An 11,457-nucleotide genomic window follows, 5' to 3' on the forward strand; every position below is an offset into this window, starting at 1 on the left:
TGGACCGAGGCGCCAGCCAATCGCCTCCCGCGCAAACTGTCGGTAGGCGGGACCGGCTCACAGCCTATCGTCACCGACACTCCTCGGCGATATGTCCCATGATCAGCCAATCAGAGACCTGTTGCGAGGTCTCCCGAGGGAAGAAGTGGATGATTGGCAAGACGTGGCGACGGGAAGCTCCCTGACGGAAAGGGGCGTGGTCAGGGGAAGGCGGAGCCCGGACGTTAAGGGCCTCAGAGCGCGTGCGCAGGGGTTTAGAACTTTCCAGGTCCGCCGGGCCGTTGGAGTGGGCGGACCTGCGGGAGGCGTGAGGTATCGCGAGGTTTAGCGCGGCGTGGGTGGGGCTGCATGAGGTGCGTCCGCCCCCGCGCAGGCGCAGTCTCGGAGGCCGGAAAGGGCGTCGGAAGGGTGGGAGGTGAGGCGCTTTGGGCGTGCGGAGGCAGGGTCCCCACCCGCCGAGGGCCTGGCTTCCGGGGTGTGGGAGGGGACGGAGCTCGCGGCGGGTGGGCGGGCGTGGAACGGCCGTGGGTGGCGCGGTCGGCATCCCACGTCGAGCAGTCTGATTTGGTCGGAGGAAGAAGCACACCGACCCGTGAGCCGGCTGCCTTTCGGTGACGGTCAGAAGGGCCCCCGCGGTGTTTCCCCGCGCTCCGCAGCCGGCGCGTGCCACGTGCAGGAACTGGGTTCCTTTAGGACAGGTGGAGGTCTCCGCTGGAACAGGTGCATGCGGGCCGGGAGCCCCCTCCCCGCTGGACTTCTGGTCCCGACTCCGCACCTGCCCGCCGCCGCCCACCTGCGCAGCGCCGCACCTGCCCGGCCCCGCAACCGCTTGGCGGCCCGGGTAATTGGGCGGCGTTACACGCCCTGATGGCGAAGATGGGATAACCATTACGGGAGGTGGGAAGTGGGACCCTTGGCTTTCTGGCAGAGGCTGGGAAAGAAAAGCTTCCTGGGAGATTTGTTTTTACGGAGACGTTTTGAGGTAAATTTCAAGTGGAGAAGTAGAATAGTGTCACGTCCCAGGTACCAATCACTGAGCTTCAGCAGTTAACGTTTTGGCCATCTTGTTTCCTCTACTCCCCCCTTCCTTTTTTCCCAGCACATCTTAAAAGAGATCCCAAATATAGTGTCATTTTGCTTTGAAAGGGTATTTTTGCGTATATCGCTGTATTTATGGTGTACGTCTCCAGAAAAACGTTAAAAATATTTAGCACCACGCCGTTATTACACTGGTAACCCCTCATGCTCCTCTGTGTGCTGGTTTGGATTCAGATTTCCTTGTCTCATAGATGCCTTTTGACGGTTGATAAATCCACATCCAAATCTGGGCCTACACATCCAATTTGGTTATTGTCTCTTTCACACTTGTAAACGATCCCCTCCCCTCCCTACTGACACACCACCCTTTAAAATAGGGATTTCTCCCAGAAGCCAGGCCTTTGGTGCCTGTGGAACACTCTGCAGTCTGCACTTGGGTAATGCTTCCTTGTGGTATAATTTATTTTTTTTCCTTGTAATCTGGTATTTAGATCTAGGTTAAAACAACAGCAACAACTATTTGTCCCAGTCTAGTTAGCAAGTAGGTGGTAGACTCGGACTTGAGCCTGAAGAGTCTGACTCTAGAGTTAGGCGTCTTCACCACTACTGTGCCCTATTGCTGACCCTGCAACAGAGGGACCTGCGTTTGTGAAGGCACAAGGAACCTGGCATATGCTGGGGATATAGAGTGGATTGGAAAGGAAAGTTGTGGGAAATGAATCCAGGAGGATCGGTCTCATGGACCAAAAAACAGCCCCCAGAGATGTCCGGGTCCTGATCCCTGGAACCTGGGGATATGTTACCTTACTTGGCAAAATGGACTCGGCAGATGTGACAGAGTTAAGGATCTGAGATGGGGAGATGATCCTGGATTGCAGGGTGGGTCCAGCGTTATCACAGGGGTCCTCACGAGAGAGAGGCAGGAAGGTCAGAGAAGGAGCTATCACAGAAGCAGAAGTCAGAGTGGCGTGAACACAGGAGGTCCCTTGATTCTGGGAAGGGAATGGATGGGTTCTCCCCCAAAGCTCCCAGAAGGAACACAGCTAGCTCTACAGCACAGCGACTTAAGCCCGGCAAAGCATATGTCAGACTTCTGAGCTCTGGAACGGTCAGATAATAAATTTATGTTGAGTTAAGGCACTAAGTTTGTTGTAATTTGTAAAAACAGCTTAGGAAACGAAGGGTGAATTGGGCCAGCCTGGGAAGGGATTCTCAGGCTCCTTGCCGATCAGTTTCGTCATTTTGATGAATGTGAGACCACGGATGTTCTCAGCAAGATCAGGTGAGAGGTGACAGAGGTAACTGGGAGGAATCACCTTCCCGGGGGCTCCCTGTTAGAAAGACAGGGCACTCGACAGGATGAGGGGAACCGCTCTACTCTGCTGGCAGCCCACTGACAAAAAGAGGCCACTGGCACAAGTAGCCGCACTGGGTCCATATTCAGTCATGGAGACAGCAGCGTGCTTGGAGAGCCTTACTCCCGGGCACAGCAGTGATTCTCCCGCTCCAGTGATAATACTGCCTGTCAAGGAGGCACTTCACAATTAGGCAGAAACATTTTCTCATTGTCCCTTCCGGGCCTCCACATCAATCCTGTGAAGAAGGCAGGGTGGATAAAAGCAGTTCAGCTACAAAGCCCTCCTTGACCAAAAATTCCTACCTAAAAGCTACAATTCTGAATGGGTGTATTGTATGAAAAACATTTGTTCACTGTGTCAATGAAAGAGACTTCTGACAGTCCATTCCCTGTGTAAGGAGTATGACTGTGTCATTTAAAATAGGAGTTTCTGCTCCACTAATATGGCACGAGGTCATGAACTCATTCAGAACCAACAGCACGCAGAACAAAGCTGGAGTTAGAGCTGCAAATGCTTACTCTCCACCATCCTCTTGACGTTGTGCTGGTAACTACGCATGAGGAAGGATCAGATGTGTGAGCCGTTTTCAGCGACCGCACCCATGCTGGTCGGGGTTCGTGTGCTTCTATATGTAATTCTTCATTTAAACGCTTAATTCCTACCAAACTCCTAGCACCCTTCCTAGTACATTTTATTCCATTTATGTTTGAAAATTATAGAAATAAAATAACAATATTAAAAGAAATAAATGACTGCTCCTTCCTTTCTCAACAATACCGTATCAGATTTAACCACAATAGTGCATGATCCACATAGACTTTTTTGTATACTTAATACGGACGTATCACGGTCAGAACTAGGGATTCCTGTGTACATCCTTACTTTATTAAATATTCTGCAGCTTGCTCTCTTCCTGGGACTCCAGTAACATGAATGAGGCCATCAGTGTTTGGTTGAAAGGAAGTTTGAGATGGTCTCCTTGCGTCTGTACTGGCCTTTCCTGGTGCCTACTGGTTCTTCAGGAGGGAGCTCCACTGGGCTCAGCCCTCAGACTGCTTCTCCTTGTGGTTCTGCCAATTTTTGCTTCATGGATTTTGCAGCTCTGTTAATTTGGTGCACTTAAGAAGGCTGTCTTCTTGGCGAGTAGACCATTTCGTTACATAATGTCTCTCCTTGTCTTGGAAATTCTCTTTGCTCTGAAGTCCGCTCTGCCTGATAGGAACATAGCCATGGTAGCTTTCTTTTCATTAGGGTTGTATCTCTCAGCTTTTACCATCCTTCAACCCTTAACCCACCTATATCTTTATATTTGAAGTGAATTTCTTATAGACACCATGGAGTTAGGTAAATTAGTTTTATCTATTTTCCCATCTTTATCTTTTCATTAGTATTTAAGGCCTTTTACACTGACTGTAATTATTGATGTTTGGCTCTAAGTCTGCCATTGTATTATGTTTTCTGCTCAGTCTCTGTTTTACCTTCTGCTTCCCCTTTACTGTCTTCTTATATGGGCTTAGGAAGCCAAAGAAACACTGAAGATTCCTATATCCATTACATCGAAGCAATAATTAAAAGTTCTAAAGAAAACACTAGACCCAAACAGCCTTGCAGAAGACTTCTACCAAGAACAGAAGAGTTTATTAGGCAAGAATAACGTTGATTCAAAAACCGAACATAGGGGCGCCTGGGTGGCTGAGTCGTTAAGCGTCTGCCTTCGGCTCAGGGCATGATCCCGGCATTCTGGGATCGAGCCCCACATCATGCTCCTCTGCTGGGAGCCTGCTTCTTCCTCTCCCACTCCCCCTGCTTGTGTTCCCTCTCTTGCTGGCTGTCTCTATCTCTGTCAAATAAATAAATAAAATTAAAAAAAAAAAAAACGAACATAGATAATATGAGAAAGGAAAGGAATGCCCCTTTCATGCACACAGGTAACACGCAAACACCCTAAGTAAAATGCTGGCCAGCTGCGTCCCATTGTGCTTTCAAAAAAGATGGCACGCCATCCTATAGAGGCAAAGATAGTGTCATGTTAGAAAATCTGTTAGTGTAATACACCACATGAACAGCATAAAGGAGAAAAAAAAAGATCCTTTCCATCGTGCAGAAAAAAACATTTGATAAATTCACCATTCTCCTAGAATACAAACTTTGTAAGCCCACCACTCACTGGGGATAGCACTCTTTGTGATAGGAGTGGGAGGAAGGTTTGTTAACCTCATCAAGACAGCTATAAAAAAAACATTTAATGTAATTCTTATGGAGAAACATTAGAAGTATTCTCTTTAAAATTTCCTATTATCTCCAATTATATTGAACAATATGCTGGAAGTCAGAGCCAGCACAATAAAGAAGAAATTGAAGGCATAATAATTGGAAAGGAAGAAATAAAACTCTGTTCACAACTGATACAATTATCTTTATATCTGGACGTGAGATCAATGTACAAGTCAATTGCATTCCGACATACCAGGAACAAATAACTAGAAAATGTATGCAAAAAGGAGTGATTACATCAGCACCGAATGTCACATACTGGGGATAAGTCTAAGAAAAAATACACAAAGCGCTGACAAGCAAGACTGTAAACTTTTAAGAGACATAGATGGGCATGACTGGAGAGAGACCTACTGTGCATGCTGTGGAAGCCTTAACACGGTTAAGGTACAGTTCTCCCCAAACTGATCATAATGTCAGTGTATTTGCAATAAAAATATCATATTTGAGGGATAAGTTCCTTTGATGAGAAAAGGGCCAAGAATAGCACAGACACTTTCCTGGACTCTGTCGATGCAAACTGACCAGAAGCACTCTAATAAAAGAAGAAAACAGTGATCTCTGAGCCCAGATTAGGACAGCTGGCTGGGAAATGCGATCTTCACAGGGACCAAAGTGCTCTGGAGAATGAACAGCTTTTATGGGGTTACATCCTTATTTACATAACGAGCCACAAATCAACATGTCAGAAGTACATTCTTGTAAAAGTTCAAAAAGGCTATAGATGAACACATGGGCAGGAATCACGAGTTTTAACGTCATGGAAAGTAGGCGCATGGATCGATTTCTTAAGGACAAGATATTTTCCTTGAGGATCCTCATTCACGAAGCAGATGGACGACGCACGCGTGATGGGCCATAAATCAGGCTCTGGGTTTAAACAAAGTTTACGCACAGTCATGCTGACTTGGAAAACCTAAAATGGCTTGCCTTGTCTCTCAGGCCCTTGGAGAGTTTTTCTGCCATCTACTCAGAGATCATGATTCACAGAGACAGTCACAGTGGCAGGAGCTTGCAGAAGCCAAGATAAGGTGGCGGGAAACAGGCAAGTGGCCCTTGGGAAGTGGCAGCCAGCCCGGCATGGCACTGGCCGCGGCTCGGCTGCTGCCCCAGACGCCCGTCGCCAGTGCGAGGACACTGCCTTTCCCCCCTCGCTTGCTAAATGTTTCTCATAGACATGGTACTGCATCGAAGATTTTAAACTGTTTTATTTTGTACACACGTTCGATCTTTTCTGAATTATGAATGTAAGTCGTAAACGCCATGAAAGATGAAAAGGTATTGGCAGCTGCAGTCGTCAGGATGAGTCAAATAAAAGATTCGATAAACTGAAAGCATTGTGGATGCTAAGGACGAACAGGCCAGCGAGCTGGAAGACAGGGCTGAGCGGCAGTCCTGGGAAACACCAGCGAGGGACAAGGGACGGCACAGGTGAAGTAAAGAGGCACGGAGGCTGGCAGGGCAAGTGATGACTACCGTTGACAAGAGTTCCCAAAGGGAGAGAAAACATGCCTGGAGGAGAGGAAGAAATACTAGTACAAAAAATGACTGTGAATCCCCTCCCCCACCACCCCGTTTTACGGAAAGATAAGGGATTTCAGGTTGGGAGAGCTTGTAGAGTGCTGGATAATGGAGATAAGAAAGTATAACCACGGTGAGGTTCTAGTGCAATTCACAAACACCAAAAACAGAGGAAAGTTCTGGGAGCTTCCAGGGGGAAACCAGATGGCACCCACGAAGCAACGATAGATGGACAATGGCCGACTCAAAAGAGGCACCGGATTCAGGGAGAAGACAGGTTGCCGTGCACAAAGTGTTGATTGAAGGACCGGAAATATAGGACGAAATTCTCAATATATTTTGTAAATAAAGCAAAGCAAGTAACTTAGTACATTGACTGAGGACTTATTACCAATTCAGCGGCCAACACGACTGGAATAGACAGGACCAGAGGGAAGTGAGTACACACCAAGGTACTTATCCTTGCAGCTGTTGATAAATTTAGGCTGTTGACGGAGATTAAGAACCCATCACCAGAATGTCTGCTACAATCACTTTGTTCTTGCTACCATCTGCAATAGCAAAATTAGATGCTTCAACACCACATTGTAAAGCTTAACTTATAGACAGAAATACCTCCCATCTCAGTACACATGCCCTTGGTTCCCAGTGTGACTCTGTACTCCCATCAACAGGTGGAGTCCTCTTCTCCACCCTTGGTCTGGTCTGGTGACTTGGTTTCACAAGCAAATGTGGTGAAAGGGACATTATGGGACTTCTCAGGTTAGTTCTTAAGAGCCATTGTAGTTTTTGGTTTCTCTGTCTTGGAATGCTGCTCTGGATCCTCGGGTCCACAGGCCAAGGAGAGAACTAGATGAGGCCCAGCCACCCACCCAGCCATCCAGCCACCCATCCAGCCATCCAGCCAGCCTGCCAGCCAGCCAGCCACCCAGCCACCCATCCATCCATCCACCCATCCATCCATCCATCCTTCCAGCCAGCCAGCCAGCCAGCCAGCCAGCCAGCCATTGGCAGCAGCTGCCAAACATTGCCTGAGGCACTGAATGCAGCATCTGAGTGAGACCAACAAAAATGAAGAAGAGAACTGCCCAACCAACCCTCAGAATCATGAGAAAAAATAAATCACTGTTCTCAGTCACTAATTTGGGGGTGGGGTAGTTTACTATGCAATGATAGTCAACTCACAGTCTCCCCTTTTTGTTTTAGATTCACATCTCACATCAGTAAATCTGATCGGGGAAAACTAAGCTACACACAGCATCACGGCTGCAATGAACTCCCTGAAATGCTTTTAGTTTTCCAACCTCCATTGCACTGGAAGGATGTTGGGCTCAATCATGAACACGACTCAATTCTGAACTATACACTGACTTGAAAACCTACCAAGACGGATCTTTAAACAAGTTGGTCCAGACCCTAGAAAAGAAGGAAAACAGTCGAACTCATTTTACAAGGCTCACATAATCACTACACCAGAATCAGAGAAGGATAATAAGAGAATAATAAAAGCAAAAGGAGAGTCATTCCATTTTAAATGTGGATGTGAATTTAGCTGAGTGAACCTCACATTTTTTTAAAAACAGCATCAAGGAGAATTTGTCTCAAAAACAAAACAGCAATGAGTATAATGGCAGTGAGCCAATCCAACAATGTAATTCACACATGATGGACAAAAGGAAAAGGAAATGCCATGTGAATACATGTAGAAAAAAAATCCAATAAAGTTGAGCCCTGATTTATAATAAGAATTATCACCACAGAGGGCAACTTTCTTACCTGATAGAAACTACGTACCAAAATCCTACAGCAAATACATATTTAATGGAGTAACTTAATTTTTTTTAAGATTTTATTTATTTGTCAGAGAGAGAGAGAGTGCATGAGAACACAAGCAGGGGGAGCAACAGAGCCAGAGGGAGAAGCAGACTCCCCACTGAGCAAGGAGCCCGATTCGGGCTTGATCCCAGGACCCTGAGACCATGACCCGAGCCAAAGGCAGAAGCTCAACCGACTGAGCCACCAAGGCGCCCAGTAATGGAGTAACTTTAGCACATTCCCTTTAAGATTAGAAATAGCACAAAGACACCTACTATCACCACCTGCGGATCATTTCCCAGGGGTAACATGATGTGGAAAAGTTGCGAGCAGCGCTCCAAGTATCTAAGCCTTAACCTAACGATGAACGCACAAGATCTTTCTGGAGACAACAGAGGATGTACACAAATGGGCGATCTATAGCTTTGGGAAGTACCATGATTGTGGGGCTGCCCATGTAACACTGGGAGGTGTCCGTGCTCCCCAAGTCAATGTGTGCACTCAATGCAATCCCAATAAAAATTGCTGAGTTTTTTAAGGAAGTTGATAAACCTTTTCTAAAATTCATATGGAGGATTAAAGATGCACAAATAGCTAAATCAATTTTGGAAATGATAAGGGAACCCGGGAAAAACAAATAAAACTATGGGGCAGAAAAGAGATCCAGGTACGTGGGAGTGGATGAAAGATAAGCATGGCACCATACATCCACGGGAAAAGTGCACAACTGAGAAAATTGTTCCAACGTGTGGAGAAAATGTGAAAAAAATCAAACTATGGGGCTAAAGATAAAAATGTTGGAGGATGTCTTTATGACCTTGGGATCACAAGAGGCAGAATATTTATGCAACAGTCACTATAGGCAAGCAACCGATGGATTTGACTACGAGAGTGAGTAATTCTGTTCAGCAGAGACACCTAGATCAGACCACAATATCCAGTGGAAGACAAGATGTTTACGATCAACTTTATCAGGTGCTTGACACAAGTTATTTGCAATATAATTCCAACGCGGAATTAATATCAAGATTTTACTACGAACATCTACAAAACAATAAGAAAAAAGTAACAGATCCAACAGAAAGTTGGCCCAAGATGTAAATAGGCATTTCACAGACGGCAAACACCTGGAAGGCTAACGGTGTATGAAGATAGGACCAAACTCACTCGTAATCAGAGAAATACAAATTAAAACAACCATAGCTGCTTCCTTATACCGATCGTATTGGCCAAAATCAACAAGTCCAATATTAGGATGTGTTCCTCAGGACATTAGGGCATGGGAACACTCATGGTCTGTTAGTAGAGTATAAGCTGAGTGTAAGCCTCCCTTCTGGAAGCAGGCCGGCAGTATTCAGTGAAATTAAGGATGTCTATTCCCCAAGACACAGCTACCCCACTACGTGTACTGCACCCCAGAACACAGCTTGCCCACATGCATAAGGTTCGAGCTTCTAAAGCTACATACATGTCTACCTGTCTCTCTACGTGCCCACATAATGAGGTCTGGAAAGCGTTAAGCAAAAAAGTTTTTTAAAAAATGGAATAAAAACTCAATATCGTTTATGTAAATGAAAATCAGAATTTTTTTCAGTACAGAAAATATATGGAAAACAACATTGTGTATTGTACAAGTGTGATTTATAGTCGTATCCCCAGGTTCTATCTGGAACACATGATGGTGGGTACCTATACGGAAGAACCAAGTGGGAACAGAGAGGGTGGGTGGTGGACGACACAATAAAGGGGATTTACATGGGCCCATGAGAACACTACCCCATCACCTGAGAAGTGTGATGAATTCAGTTCTCTACCCGTCTGGTCCAGACACATTTTCTCCCTCCATAGACTGAAGGTCTGGCTACCTGATCAAGTTGTTACTATCCTTACCGTAACATTCTCTGTTCATTTTTGGTGAAAAATTGGTTCTGCTAAAGATTTTTATTCATTACATATCTGACTGTGGAATCCTTCTTATGGAAGGTACTTCAAAGAGTGAGCAGAAAAAGCTACGAAAGAGCAGTGCTTCTCAAATCAGGTTCCACCGTTCTGGGGGGTCCTCGGATTCCCCACCAGACTGCTCACATTTGGGGGGGCGGGTCCGTGACCGATTAATTCTGCATTATCTGTAGGACTTCTCCGTGGCAGCTCGGGAACTGCTGTGGCCAGTGAGAACCCCACGAGTGAGACTGTGCCAAGTGAACACAGCGGGTGGACCACGGGCAGGCGGGTGGTTGTCAGAAAAAGCCAGAGAGCTGTGTCTTTGCTCATGATCTCCGGTTCCAGAAAGAAGGTGCAGGGAGGCGTGCCAGCTGGGTGCCCTACAATTCAGCTCAGTTCTGACACCACCCACCTGGGGACAGTCAGATCCTACAAGACCACCCCCTGCCCCACATTTCACAAGCCAGTCACAGATCCCGGTGGTGACCCCGGCTTCTGAGCAACCAGCTACGGGCTGGAGGTCCCACAGCCCCCACCAGCTCAAGATGGAAATCACAACACCCCCGCCCCCCAGTCCCCTTGCTCCTGGCCGAGGGGCTACAGATCCCGGGTTCCATTCACTTGCTGGAGCGGCTCCCAGAACTCAGGAAAACATGTTACTTACTAGGTCACCAGTTATCCTAGAAGGACACAACTCAGGAGCAGCTGGCTGAAGAGACGCACAGGGCCAGCGACACGGAAGCGCGCGGGACTTCCCTCACTCCTCTCCCTGAACCTCCGGGAATTCACCAACCCGGAAGCTCTCCAAACACTGTTCTTCAGGGTTTTTAGGAGGCTTCGTTGCAGGTGTGGTTGATTAAATCACGGACCCTGGCGGTCCAACCTCCAATCCCTCTCCCCTCCCCAGAGGTCAGGGGGTGGGTCTGAAAATTCCAACCCCGCCTTCTCCTGTTGGTCCTCCGGGCAACCAGGCCCCGCCCTCCAGTGACCTAGAGGCATGCCCCAAAGTGTCCCATTAACAAAACAAAAGACACCTTGGCACTCTCCTCACTTCGGAAATTCCAAGAATTTTAGGAGCTCTGCGCCGGAACTAGGTTAGAAGACCAAATAGATACTTTTTTATTGTAAATCACAACATCACAGTTGAAGTATCAGAAAGCCCAACGGTGCTGGCAAGTCATGCCAGCCTCCAAACAGCCCATCCTTGAGCTTGTCTTCCGTTGTCTGTGTCCACAGTCACCATCGGTTTCAGCAAAGCAACCCACTCATCACATTAAATGTAAGTCAGTTTAGTTTGTATTTAAACTGAAATTAGTTTAGTTTCTATCTAATTAATACTTCTGTTTTTAATCCTTTAAGAGATATAAACCTTATTCCGGGTTTGTCTGTATTTAAGTAACATTGTGATGAAAATGTGGGGATTCCTCCCCCCCCACCCCCCCACTTAATGGATGTCAAGTGAACACTGACGATCTCGGAGATTTACTTCCCTTTACAAGTGATGTGTGCT

General features: G+C 46.7%; 1 long non-coding RNA gene across 1 annotated transcript; it reads right to left on the reverse strand.

Annotated features, from left to right (window-relative positions):
* Positions 1 to 4,791: 4,791 nt before the first annotated feature.
* On the reverse strand, positions 4,792 to 10,853 carry LOC103663187. Its single transcript, XR_568692.2, has 3 exons — positions 10,612 to 10,853; positions 6,640 to 6,742; positions 4,792 to 6,182 (listed from the first exon to the last, which is right to left on the reverse strand). It is a non-coding gene; the product is annotated as an uncharacterized LOC103663187 (long non-coding RNA).
* Positions 10,854 to 11,457: the final 604 nt, after the last annotated feature.

The sequence above is a fragment of the Ursus maritimus genome, unplaced genomic scaffold, assembly GCF_017311325.1.
Source record: "Ursus maritimus isolate PB19 unplaced genomic scaffold, ASM1731132v1 scaffold_34, whole genome shotgun sequence".
NCBI lineage: Eukaryota > Metazoa > Chordata > Mammalia > Carnivora > Ursidae > Ursus > Ursus maritimus.